Source organism: Chlorocebus sabaeus, chromosome 17 (genome assembly GCF_047675955.1).
Source record: "Chlorocebus sabaeus isolate Y175 chromosome 17, mChlSab1.0.hap1, whole genome shotgun sequence".
Lineage (NCBI taxonomy): Eukaryota > Metazoa > Chordata > Mammalia > Primates > Cercopithecidae > Chlorocebus > Chlorocebus sabaeus.
The window spans coordinates 60,219,620-60,234,087 of NC_132920.1; the positions used below are offsets into that span (position 1 = coordinate 60,219,620).

A 14,468-nucleotide genomic window follows, 5' to 3' on the forward strand; every position below is an offset into this window, starting at 1 on the left:
GTGCAGCAAAACAGCAAAAATAAAATATTATTTAGGGGAAAAAGACAATTAACTTGTTTTTGGCCAAAGGTAATAGAAATAATAATACTTGTATTTCCTGAGGCCCTACCATATGTCAGGCATATGCTACCTCATTTACCCCTCACCATCACCCTGCAGGACTATATTATGTATTATCTTCATTTTGCAATTGGCAATAGTTACTGTATTTCTTCCATTATAAGATCAAATTTAAAAATACTTTAAATCGTTGAAATTTGTATGAATGTTATCATTTACGGTGTCTTAGACTTGATAAAATAACGCAAGTCACATTATGATATAGAATTAGATATAATATTCTAACTTATGATTTAATTGACCCTAAATTCTGTGCTTTTTCCCCATTAGATTGCATTATTTTTTCTAACAAAAGCAGACTTTTGTTTCTTCTCCAAATTTTCTCTCTTTCTCTTACACACATACACATACACACACACACACACCATGCAGGCACACACACACAGTTTTGTTTTTCCTTTCTCTTTCTCTCTCTCTCTCTCACACACACACACACACACACACACACGTTCTTACATCTTAGTCCAAACTAAAAATATCCTGCTCATCAGATGCTCTGCCTTATTTTCAAGGATTATGCTTATTTTGAGTGTAGCCATGGTGAATTTCATCTGTCTAACTGGTGTGCTAGTCTAGTCTCCTACCTACTGCTAAATTACCCAATTAACCTATTTTGTTCAATTCCATTTTAGCCACAACCCTTTAATTTCAGTTGCCTTGACATTGGGCGGGGGGAGGGGGGGGAACTTAATCTTTCTTATCTATTTGGTTAATTGGCCAGATTAATTCTGACAGATATAACATAGGTATTTTTGTTTTTCTTGGGCCAGCTAGCCACCCTGGGCCAGTGCTTCTCAAGCTGGGCACACAAGAAACAACTGGTGTACCTTCTTGAAGCAAGAGTTCTCCTTGAAGATTTACTTGAAGAGAAAATGAAAGCAGGACACTGAAAAATGTAGATGAAAATCTTTGAAAGAAGTATTTTTTGTCTTAAAAGAAAAAAGAAAATACTATGGAACAGAATAAAATATCTGTAGGCATTTTTTGTTTGTTTGTTTTGAGACGGAGTCTTGCTCTTGTCGCCCAGGCTGGAGGGCAATGGCGCAATTTCGGCTCACCGCAACCTCCACCTCCTGGGTTCAAGCGATTCTCCTGCCTCAGGCTCCTGAATAGCTGGGATTATAGACACCCACCACCACGCCCGGCTAATTTTGTGTTTTTAGTAGAGACAGGGTTTCTCCATGTTGGTCAGGCTGGTCTCGAACTCCCGGCCTCAGGTGATCTGCCTGCCTCAGCCTCCCAAAGTACTGGGATTACAGGCATGAGCCATTACACCTGGACTGTAGGCATTTTTAAGGCACAATTTTAACGGAATTTTGAACTGGTGGTAAACTACTCATGGCAACCTGTGGTTGAAACCACAGGCTTTGGGGCAAGACTGAAACCTAGCTCCTCCCTTTTCTAACTGTGTGCCCTGGGGCAAGTTGCTTAACCTTTTTATGTCTCAATTTCTCATCTGTAAAATGGGAATAATATCATCTGCCTCATAGAGTTATCATGAGAATTAAGTGACAAGTATATGTTAAATGTTGAAACAGTGGGTGATTCATAGTGAATGCTCCCTAATGTTAGCTATTTTCATTTTCATTTATATTTCTAGATATCCCAAGGGTTATTGTTTTGTCCTCCTCTTTTGTTAAGTTGTCTCAGAGCACAAGTTTGAGCAGCCCTGCCTTAGTCCTTCCCCAGGATTCTCTCCAGTATGCTGCATTTGATTCTCATCTGCTGGTCTTTTGTAATGTTTCAGGAATGTACTGTTGTCCTTTTTCTCTTCTCTCTCTCTCTCTTCCCCCCCCTCACCCCAGCACCATTAAAAACAAAGAGTAGCTGTTTTAGGAATTTGGGAAGTGAAGAAACAAGACATTCGACTGTGAGTTCCACCCATGTTTAAAATGAAATAACGTAACAATTGGGAGTAGAGTGCTACCATTAAGATTTTGGAGATAGAGACGTGAAGATTTTCAGTCTCAACTCCCTTTAGAACCATGGCTTGAACCCGTAAAATATGAGGGCTCCCCATAAAACTTTCTCTTGTAAGATGTGGGATATGTGCAGTCTTGTCTAGTTATGGCTCATCTGGGAATGGATTTTCTGACGCAAATGAGGTTTAAAAAAAAAGGCATAGTGTCTCTTTATTTGGTTAACACTATTTCTGCACTTTGTTTTTCCTTGTCAGCTTTAAAAGGAAGAGAACAAAAGCCAAGCACCCTGCCAAAACTTGGCAGTAGAGTTTCAGTAAGTGAAAATTCTCCACCTACAGTAATGTTTGAAGTGGTTGCACAGTGAGGGCCCCCCAGCCCCCAACCCAACCCACTCACCCCTCCACTGCAGGCCATTCTTGACCTGTTAGGACACCATCTTATGCAAAGTTAAGAAAGCCCAAGAGCCTAGAACCCAGAGAAAAAGGCCAGAGTAAGACTAAGGGTATCTATCCCCTGTTCTTTTTTCCTTCTTCCATCTGATATTATCTTTGGCTCAATAGTCCTAGAACTCAGAGGGCTGATACTCCAATTTACCCTATAGTTGCTAGACTCAACTCTACCATCTCCTCCACTCCCAGAACCTAGACTCTTGGAGGGCAGAGAGCAGGATAGGAGCAGCCTCAAGGATGGGAAAGCAATGGAGACTGACCTATGTTTTGCTATTTCCCTTTGCCAGCAATATCTTCTAGTTACAGGACTTTTGCACCTAGAAATAAAATATAATATAAATATTGACCATAACTTATAGTAATTCAGTGCTTCTAAGTTGCCATGTACCATGGTAAACACATGGCTATATTATAGCAACATCATAAAGCAGACATGATTATTTCTATATCAAGGATAATTCCAAGGTTTAGAAGAAAGGTTGGGAAAATTGTTGAAGGTTACAAGTAGGTCACAAGCCCGAAGTACATGGCACTGGAACAGACCTGACTTTTGAGTCCGAGCCTATTGTATTGATTTGCTATCAATGCATAACAAATCACATCACACAAGACCAGTAGGATCTATGAGTCATCTTGTGGTTGGCTGATTTAAGCTGGGCTAGGCCAGGTGGCTGGGGTAGCTCTGCTCTATATGCCTCTCATCTTCCTCCTGGGACCAGTAGGCTACCCTGGACATGTGTAAGAAGAAAATTGGAAATATGCAAGGTCTCTCAAGGCCTAGGCTTGGAACTGGTGCACTAATTTCTGCCTCATCTTGTTGGTCAAGGCAAGTTACAAGGCTGAGCCTAATGTCAAAGAACAAAGAGACACACCTCATTTTTTTTTTTTAAAGAGATAAGGATCTGACTGTTGACTAGGTTGTACTCAAATGCCTGAGCTCAAGGGATCATCCTGCATTGCTGGGACTACAAGTGTGCACCACTGTGCCCAACTGAGATATACTTCACCTTTGTGGAATGTAGTAGATGCTGAGGTGCACTTCCTGGTCCCTTTCCAGAACCAAGGCACTTACTTTATCAGCTGCTAGGAATATTGCTTGCTGATGATGGCTCACCAAGTCCACTGACTCCCATCCTCTCACCTCCACCCTCACCCTGGAGTCCCCATCCCACTGCCCACCAGGAATTGTCCTCACCTGAAGGGCACTGCTTTGCCCAAGGGTGTCCCCATGGTCAAGCCATATCCAAAGACTAGTCAGATATGAGTATGAGGTCTGACCCCTTACCTCAATTCAAGACATCTCTGAAGGGCTATCCTAGCATCAGAGCTTCCCATAGGATTGGGTGAGACCTGGGTTGCAACTAAATTAGTCCCATTTTTCTCTGCGTCAATCTTGCTTCCCTCACTCCCTTAAAATGGCTGTTTCCAAGAGCATTCCTCAATAACTACTCCATGAAATCTAACCTTCAACATGAGAGGGACTCCAAAGTCAATGGTGAAGGGCACAGATACAGTATAGGAAAGAATCAGAACCAATAATGCAATCTACCACATCTTTGTGTTTAACAAGTAGATTAAACTGCATCCCAGCTCCAAAAGCAAAAGCATATAGTGGAGCAGACAGAATCTCTGTCTGACATGTCTTAATATATATCTAAACCATTGATATTGGACCTTGAAATATATTTGAGTTGGAAAAGGCATGTGGTCCTGAAGAGTTGTGGGCAAATGGAAACTTTGTAAATTGAATTAAATTCCAAATGCATGGTGGGGGTTTGGTATTCTAAAGTGAAAAATGTGGTGAATTATTTTATGAATAACCATTTTAATAACATACTGATTTTTCTATGATGGGTTTTACATATCAGCAATTTATTTCATTTTTATGAACCCATTCCATTTTAAAAATAATTCTCTGTGTGTGAAATTATAGCATGATGTCATACATTTGTTTTTTGGTCTCCAATCCTTAGTGGATTTCCTTTGCATAAATTTTAAGTTTACATGAACCTGAAAAGATTCCAGGGACTCTGGGTAAAGTCATGGGTGCATGGTTGTTGGAAATGGGTACAATGGATATAAGTAACAGGGCTGACAAACATCCCAGGAGAAGAAATTTTGGCCAGGTAGTGTTCCTTTGTCCAGTAAAAAAAGCAGGAAGAGAGAAAATAGATAATTTATTGTACTTAAGGATAGGGACTGACAGAATAGGGACTGCTACAGCAGAAGGACAAGTCAGCAGGAAAATCAAGAATTCTAATAGAATATTGCTGATATGATTGTTCATGATTTCCAGGGATATGAAGGGCAAGCCAGGCTAAAAAGTGGACCAGAACACTGGTGGTTGAGGGACTGGAGGCCCCAGTGAGAGGAGGGAATAGGCACGCAGCAGTGACAGATTCAATGGAAGTTTTTCCATATTTATGATATGCAAGTCATGTTTATATTCATTCCCCTCATGCTTTTCTGGGAAAGTTGAGGCTCTCCCATGTGAGAGTTTCCTCTATCAGTCAGGATTCTAAATATTCTTGATATTTTAAAGAAGAGATTTAATACCAGGAGATGACAAAGTAAGAAGCCTAAAGTGGGAGAGTAAGGTATCCTTGAGATTATCAAGAGCAGAAAGCTACTACCACTGCCTAAAGCTTAAGGGACAAAAGGAGCCAGGCCACCAGGGAGAAGCTGGAACCACAGAAACTCTTGGAGCAAGAGCTGGGTCCATAGAAGAGATGGCTGCTGCCAGAGACAATACTTGAAGCTGAGAGAAGTGGGGAGAAATACCCAGCTTCTTCCTTTCTGCTCTCTCTTCAGGGCCATCCAATGGCTGAACTGACCCAGAAACCAGAGGGCAAAGGAACAAGGAAAAAGTAATTCCCTGTGATACGAACAAGGTAGAGTGGGGACAGAGAATAAACCTAAGAGCAAAACAGGACAAGCCTAGCACATGGCCTCAACTTCTCTGCTATCCATGGCAATGTCCTCCTCCTCTTCTGTTTCCAGGAGTCTCTGATTCCTGCCACCTATTGCCCCAGGCTCCCTTGATAGCTGGTTTCCAGGTGGGGGCGCAGCCAATGGTGGTGGCAGCAGGAGACTGGGAGATAAAAGGAAAGGTTGGGTTATTTTTCCCCACTCCCTCTTTGCTTTGGAGCCAACTCTCTGGCAGGCTCCCTCCACCATTATAGATCCTGCTGGTGGCCTGTCTTCTGTGGCTGTAGGTCTCACCAGCTCTCACTAGGTCTCTCTAGGAGTGGTTTCCTTCTATTGCTGGTCTCTGGGTGTCTCAACATCCCTTGCTAATTCCCTTAATCCTGCCCACAGCTATGTCAGTAGTATCTTTGTTAAAGTCCCTTCATTTGAATAATTTGGCTTGAGTTCTGTTTTCTGCCAGGACCCTGGCTAGTACCCTGACCTACTGTGTTCTTTTCCAAGCTCCTTGCAAGTGTCATATTTTCCCTACTGTTGCCCAGATCAACAGTGTGGTATAGTAGAAAGAGTACTGGCTTTACTGGCAGACAGACATGGTTTTATTTCCGATTCAGTCACTTACAGAGTTACTGGCTGGGAAAGTTATTTAACCTGCCGAGCTTCAGTTTTCTTGCTGGTAAAGTGGAAAGGGGATAATGATGAATTTCAGTTGGATATATTAGAAATCTGTGCCTGACCCATGTGTTCCAGGCCTCATCTGCCAGTTGTCTTTTTTTTACATACCGATATTTATGGCATAAATCCCTTTCCTATTTGACTGAAAGAAATGAACCCCCTTCAAAGTATTTCTAGTTATTTCTAGAAGTTTCCAAAGAAGTTCCCCTGCTCACCAGTCTTTCTTTCGCAGTTGCCATGGTCTTCTGCCTTGTTATTTTGCTTCTGCCCCAGCTCCCACATGTCCAGCTTCTGCTTGCAGGGCCACTTGCTGAGGCTTTGCCAAGGCTGAAACTTTTCCAGGGTCACTGTCCATCATGAGAACATAGCCCATGCCAAGGGTGTTGCCTCTTAGTGTTCCCAAAGAGTCTTGTCCTTGGGAAGCCTCCATTTGGCCTCTGTGGTGCAGAGGAGAATGTCCTTCCCTGGCTCAGCCCCAAATATGCTGGGCTTGTGCCTAGAGCCTCTGAGAGTCTCTTTGACTATTTCCTCAGCTGGTTTCACATGTAAACAAAACAACTCATAGAGGTTCTGGAAACTGCTTCCACCATCTTTCTAGAAGGAGGTCAGAAAGGGAATAGATGCTTTGCCCTGGGCTTCACCCTTTTCCACTCTTCCCTTCACAGCTCTCCCAGCCCCCAAACCAATCTTCCTCTTCTATTTACTAAACTAAACATTTTATACATATCAACCACTGTGGGATAGAAGGGGGAGAGTCAAGGAGGGAGGTGAGGTCTAGATGATTTCTGTATATAAGCCAGAGTCCAGTCCGTTTATATATGAATGACTCCTAGTGCAATACCTGGCACATGGTGGATTCTCAACAGATGATGAATACTATCATGCCGTAAATAGGAAACCACATTTCCTACCATTTAGATGGTATAAGTTCTTCAAAGTTCAATTTACATGTCATCTCTTACCAGAAACCTGGCCCTAATCCCAGTAGGATGAGATTACTCTTTGCCTCTGTATTCGCTTCTTAGGGCTATGGTTATAATATACCAAGAACAATGAAAATTTATTCTCTCACAGTTCTGGAGGCTGGAAGTTTGAAATCAAGACATTGGTAGAGCCATCCTCTCTCTGAAGGCTGTAGGGAGAGTCCTTCTTTGCCCCTTCCCAGCTTCTGGTGGCTCTCGGCAATCCTTGGTGTTCCCTGGCTTACAGCTGTTTCACTCCAATCTCTGCCTCTGTTGTTGCACAGTCATCTTCTCCCTGTGTGTCTTTGTTTCCACGTGGCATTCTCTTCTCTTATGAGGCCATCAGTCATAGTGGATTAAGGCCCACTCTAGTAACCTCATTTAACTTGATTATATCTGCAAAGGCCCTATTTCCAAATAAGGTCACATTCTGGGGTCCTGAGAGTTGGGATTTCAACATACCTTCTTGGGGGGTGCAATTCCACCCACAACACCCTGCAATAAGATTCTAAAATTGAATAGCAACAATCTTATTTCTCTTTTGACATCTATCACATCTATCTCCCCCTATAACACTGAACAGCCCCAGGACAGAATCTATTTCTGATTCACTTTTGTGTCCCTGACAATACCTACATGTCCCATAATAGGTTTGATAGGTACGAAGTGACCGGGCTGAGGCTTACACCCTCCCCTCCTGACTCACGACTAATCCTTTAGACTACAGAATGCTGCCACCAGCCTGGTATATGCATTTGTGAGTTCCTTGGATTTTCAACTCCTTGGTTGATTTATTTTTTGGAAACACTATATATCAGGAAGATGGGTTTGGCTAACTGAAATAGCTGATTATAGCTTGCCTTGGGTGGTTAAATATTTATGTCTTTTGAGAGTGAACAATGGGCTTCATTCTACCAGGCAAATAATCTTGTTTGTCCCCATTTATTGGCTCTTTTTTCCTCTTTTACATTTTCAGCATCCTAATGATGTCCTTAGTGATAGTTGCTATGGAAGTATTTTAGTGTTTTCTGCAGTGTTGGGTGGTGCAGTACCTGAAGCCTTCTTTAGTGTGTATTTATAATGACACCAAGCCATGAATTTCATTTTTGTGATAGCTTTCTTGCTTAATAACCGGTTGTCATCAGGGGAGTGATGTGCATTTATTTTGGCCTCCTGATTTATCACGCTGATTTTTCCTCTCCTTCTCATTGTTCCTGGAGTGCTCATCATCACTTTAAATACTCAACCCATTATTTCACGGAATATAACGACAGAGTCAGCCCCATCATTTTATCATGTATAAACTGGTAAACAGTTGCAGCCTCTGTGATGAGGGGTGATTTAGGCTTGTAAAAGTCAAACACTTTTTTTTTTTGTCTCACTCTGTCACCAGGCTGGAGTGCAGTGGCGCGATCTTGGCTCACTGCAACCTCTGCCTCCCGAGTTCAAGCGATTCTCCTGCCTCAGCCTCCCAAGTAGCTGGGACTACAGGTGTGCCCCACCACACCCAGTTAATTTTTGTATTTTTTAGTAGAGATGGGGTTTCACCATGTTGGCCAGGATGGTTCCAATCTCTTGACCTTGTGATCTGCCCACCTCTGTGATCCGCCCACCTCGGCCTCCCAAAGTGCTGGGATTAAAGGTGTCAAAAACTTTTGAGGATGTACAATTTGGAGACTGAGACGCAGTAATGGGTGGAGGAGAGAAAACTGGGATATCTAGAGAATTGGATTGTGGTGTCTTCGGTAAAATAGTAATAGTAACACATGTTCTACCTACTTGATAGGATTGTTATGAGGGTCATGTGATTAATGTATGTGAAAGCAATTTGTAAGCTGTACAGTGCTATAAAATGTTTATGAATGTTATCATTGGTAACAATTAGATTGTTAATAGTCCTGATTGCTTTTGACCTGGATGTCCATGGGGAAGCAGCTTAATCTCTCGTGAAGACATGACTTGACCTTTTTACTGAACCATGTGGGCAAATGCTCAGGCCATTATGCAGCATTTTCAAGGCCATCAGGTTGCCTGCGTCAGCCTCTTTCATTCGACTCTTACGTTTTATTTGGGGAGGAGAAGGGATAGTATGACTTTAATTATTAAGCTGAAGAAGTGGAGAAATATTGATTTCTTGCAATCTTTTTCAAAGTCAGCTCTTTAATATAAAGTCTCTCTGGTGCATCTGTTGCTAGCTTGTCATGTTGATATGTGCCATTTTAAGTTTGTTCCTCCAAAGGTTTGGGTTATTTTTCCATACACTTTCGTTTACGGTAGACGCTCAACCACTTACTGGAACACACTTAGGCATGTAGACTTTAACAATTCTAGGGAACAGTTCTGAATGCATTTAGTGATTTCATTTATGTGTTTTAGTTTAAGTACTCTATCAATTTATCCTAGAGATAGCCCAGAAATTGATGTCACTGCAATTAAACAGAATTTTTTAATAAAGAATTCCGTGCCTGATAACTCTAGAAATATTTATTATGCAGCTTCTCTTAAAGGATTTTCAATTTGCTCATTTGGAGCAAATTTTGTGTGTTAAATGCAGTTGGTTCCTAGACACTGACTCATTTTCCAAATCTGAGTACACTTTTTTCCTCAATTGACTTTCCTCTGCCAGTATGTCATCCAACTATTCTTTAATGTACTGTCAAAATACGGTCACCTCATCATTAACAGGAAATGGGCTTCTTGCCCACTCTTGTGAAAGTAGAATAAAGTCAGACAATTTGATTTTTAAACTATAAGAAAAGGAGAATGAAAAAACAGCAAAACCTAACTAATTTCCAAGCTCAGGGCTGTTTATAAAGAGCCTGAACAAATAAGACACCCAGAAACAAAAGGAAAACTGCAATTTGCTTGGCTTTGTGTAGAATACAGAAGAATTTCCATTTTACTCTAAATATAAAGTAGCTGCAGGGTGAGTCAACATAAATAAAACAAAGAAACCAAGTCTTTATGGAAGACGACAGAAGTTTCATGTGGGCAGCTTCATGTGTTTAAGCATCTCAACGTGAAAACTTGGCCATTTGCTCAAGATTGTTTCTCTGTATTTAGATTTTGGGTGCAAATATCATCTCTGTCTCTAGGAAACAAACCCAGACGGCCTACAGAGTCAAGAATGAAGAACTCATTTTACTGAAATGTTAATGTCAACTCTAAAAATACCAGAGTTTTCAATTTTACCTAATCAAATAATCAGCTCGACAATTTTTTTGCAACCACAGTTGCTTATATGGCTGACCAAAGTGACAATTTGTTTAAGACTAAGTTCGAGGTTAGTAAAACATATAATATATAGCGCAGATTTCATTTAACCATGTGGATAGCCCGGCGCGGTGGCTCAAGCCTGTAATCCCAGCACTTTGGGAGGCCGAGACGGGCGGATCACGAGGTCAGGAAATCGAGACCATCCTGGCTAACACAGTGAAACCCCGTCTCTACTAAAAATACAAGAAAATTAGCCGGGCATGGTGGCAGGCGCCTGTAGTCCCAGCTACTCGGGAGGCTGAGGCAGGAGAATGGCGTAAACCCGGGAGGCGGAGCTTGCAGTGAGCCGAGATCGCGCCACTGCACTCCAGCCTGGGGCACACAGCAAGACTCCGTCTCAAAAAAAAAAAAAAAAAAAAACCATGTGGATAATTCAGCAAAATATGTTCTTCATGAATTGCTGTGAAAAAGAGTAATTTGCTGCATTTGAATTATCGGATTACCTGTCCTGATCTTCTACTTCACTTTGAGTGTATATGTAGACTTTATTAGAATAACATTTTGTAGCATAAAAATAGTCTATATTGCCACAGCTTCTCTCTACTTACTAGTTCAAAGCTTTCTCTTTAATTTTTGATCAGTGCCAATTTGGAACCAATCTCTTTTAGCTCAATTTCTTCATTTGTGGAGTGGGTATCTTAACATCCAAAATAATATAAAGTTACGATGATTAGTGGGATGGTGAAAAACACTTCACACAGAATCTGGCATATAGCGAATGCTCAATGAATTTTAACTATTTTGACTTTTACTGTTAAAGATGTGACCTGGGAAGTCATTAAAACTTTTGTAGCTTAGTTCTTTACATATGAAAGACAAATGTCTTGATATAAGTCTAAAAATGTTCTTAAAATGCATACAGTGCCTCCACATGCAAAGTGAAGCACAGAATTTAAGTAATTGCCTTCATTAATTAATCAATGCATTGCTTTACCTAAAAGGGTGATACATGTTTTAGAGCAAAGCTTGAGGCACAATATTTCACTTTGCTTGGATATTACTTTTATTGTCATTTTGCCATTTTTTTTTTTTTTTTTTTGGTATTCATTATTTACTGTGGTGGGGCAAGAATTTGGGTGCAAGTAGTTTACTTGGGAGGTGATCCCAGGAGGCATGATCAGGGAGTGGGCAAGTAAGACTGGCAAAAGAGGACACCATTAAAGGATACATTGAGAAGCAGGTTACTGTCCTGGGAAAGTGAGCTCAATCCCAGTGGCATCTCTGAGAGACTGCATAAAACCTTTGAGCAACCTCATCCATTTAGTCCAGCACTATACTAATGTTATCACTTTCTACGAGCAATACCGCATGAAAAAATTTGGGGAGCATTGCTGTAAAGAATGGTCGAGAGTGCTGAAGAGAAGCCAGGAAAATAAAAAGCAGAATAAATAAGAATGGTTGACATGCATGGCATGGTGGCTCACACCCGTAATCCCAGCACTTTGGGAGTTGGAGGTGGGAGGTTCACTTGAGGTCAGGAGTTAAAGACCAGCCTGGGCAACATTGCGAGACCCCGTCTCTACAAAAATTTTAAAATTAGCTAAGCATGGTGGCACATGCCAGTCTTGAATACCCGGCCTCAAATGACCCTCCCACCTTGGCCTCCCAAAGTGCTGGGATTGCAAGGGTGAGCCACTGTCCTGGCCTGGTTACATTTAACTATGTTGCACAGAAGATCATGGATTCATTCAAAATGAAATCATTGTTGCTGGGTTCTTGTAAAAGTAAGGTTGTTGAGCTATGGGCGTTGAGCACATGGGAGCAGAAACAATCCTTTTAATCTACTCAGCATTTTGTGGGCTTTAAAGGAATAATGGCTGTTTTTTCTGGCTTTGCAGTTCAAGTGAGATGGATTTAGAAGAGCTCCAAGCACATTCCTAAAGTATTGGGTGGTTGGAAGGGTCTATGAGTTACGTAGTTGTTACTTCAGTCTCCAGCGGAAGGGAGGGGACATGTCTTCCTGGTCACATTCCTCCTTGGTCGCAAGAAACCACGTTTTGTTCCCTTCAAGTCAGAAATGTAGCCAGAATGCCCACTAGGGGGTGCTCCAATTACTTTACTGTATAACATTTTGTAACCTCCTGTAGTATATAAGAATATTACATGTTAGAGCCAAAAACACAGAAAATATTCTATAACTTGAGCTTCAAGATGTAAAGACTTCATATATTGAGAGGACTAATACGGCTTTTAAAATATCACATGATGTCAAAATATGCATAAAAGGTGAAAAAAATGCTACCTCAGAGCCAAGGTTAACATTCTTGGTAGAAAAATAGATTACATTCAATATTTTTTTAATTGAGCTTTAAAAAGAACTGTGATGCACTAGGTTCTGAGGCAATACAAGGATTTATATAATATATATATAATATATATAAATATGGCAATTCCCCCCCAATATTTATTTATTTATTTATTTATTTATTTATTTATTTATTTATTTTGAGACAGAGTCTTCCCCTGTTGCCCAGGCTGGAGTACAGTGGCGTGATCTCAGCTCACTGCAACCTCCACCTCCTGGGTTCAAATGATTCCCCTGCCTCAGCCTCCCGAATAGCTGGGACTACAGGCCCGTGCTGCAACACCCGGCTAATTTTTTTTTTTTTGTATTTTTAGTAGAGACGGAGTTTCACCGTGTTAGCCAGGATGGTCTCCATCTCCTGATCTCGTGATCCACCTGCCTTGATCTCCCAAAGTGCTGAGATTACAGGCGTGAGCCACCGCGCCCGGCCCCTCCCCACACATTTATACATGTGATGTCTTTCAGTATCATCTCAGAATGGATAAGATGTAGATCAAAAATTCTGTCAAAAACAGTGCAAAAAAATGCAAGCAGATGAAATACCAATTTTCAAGGTAAGCAAGCAAGAGTAGAGTTAAAAGTAGACTATGTGGCTGGGTACGGTGGTTCAGGCCTGAAGGCCAAGGTGGGTGAATCAAATGAGGCCAGGAGTGATATCCTGTCTCTACTAAAAATACAAAACAACTTAGCGAGGCGTGGTGGAGCTAATCTGTAATCCCAGCTACTCAGGAGGCTGAGGCACGAGCATCACTTGAACCCAGGAGGCGGAGGTTGCAGTGAGTCAAAATCGTGCCATTGCACTCCAGCCTGGGCAACAGAGTGAGACTCTGTTTCAAAAAAACAAACAAAAAAAGTAGATTATGTTATTACTGGACAGTTACTACTGAATGAATCCAAATATTTGCTTTCTTCAGCCTTACACTTGGACTGCCAGGCTGCTGGAGAAACATAACAGGACAATTTCGTGTCATCTTTAAGTCAAGACTTTGGACAGAATTTCTGGAAAGATGCAACTTAAATGCATTTCTCTCCACTTTCATTGCCAGCCCAACACAGCTGACATCTCCTGAGCCATTGAGTTCTTGGGCCTACAGTGGCTGGAGAGTGCTGGCTCTGTTGGAGTCCTCATGGAAAAAATAGAATTGGACTTTTTCCCAGTGAGCCAAATAGAACCCCTTCACTCCTACCAAAAGGGTAACAAAAACCTCCATAGCAATGGTGTTCATAATAGCAAAAATGCAAAACTACCTATACATCAATTAGTAGCAAAATGAATTAATCAGCTGTCATATTTTATATAGTGAAATATTGTATAGCAGTAACAAGGAAGGAACTGGAGCTCCATGTTTCCACATGGATAATCTCTAAAGTATAGAACTGAACAAAGAAAGAAAATAAGCAAGTAGCAGTAGCATGCTAGAATATTATACAATTAATAAAAAGTTAAAAACTGGGCCAGGAGCAGTGGCTCACCCCTGTAATCCCAGCACTTTGGGAGGCCAAGGTGGGTGGATCAGCTGAGGTCGGGAGTTCAAGACCAGCCTGGCCAACATGGTGAAACCCTGTCTCTACTGAAAACACAAAAATTAGCTGGGTGTGGTGGCTCACATCTGTAATCCCAGCTACTTGGGAGTCTGTGGCATGAGAATCGTGTGAAGCCGGGATGCAGAGGGTTGCAGTGAGCTGAGATCATGCCACTGTACTCCAGCCTGGGCAACAGAGTGAGACTCTGTCTCAAATAAAATAAAATAAAATAAAATAAACCAAAAACAAAGTTAAAAATTATAAAACAATACCATATACATATATATACACACACACACATGCATACATA

The 14,468-nt window shown here is 41.4% G+C and overlaps 1 long non-coding RNA gene across 1 annotated transcript; it reads right to left on the reverse strand.

The window, feature by feature from the left end:
- Nucleotides 1-4,395: 4,395 nt before the first annotated feature.
- LOC140708949 (uncharacterized) lies at nucleotides 4,396-6,938 on the reverse strand. The gene is made up of 2 exons (XR_012089261.1): nucleotides 6,307-6,938; nucleotides 4,396-5,582 (listed from the first exon to the last, which is right to left on the reverse strand). It is a non-coding gene; the product is annotated as an uncharacterized lncRNA (long non-coding RNA).
- Between the last annotated feature and the right edge of the window lie 7,530 nt (nucleotides 6,939-14,468).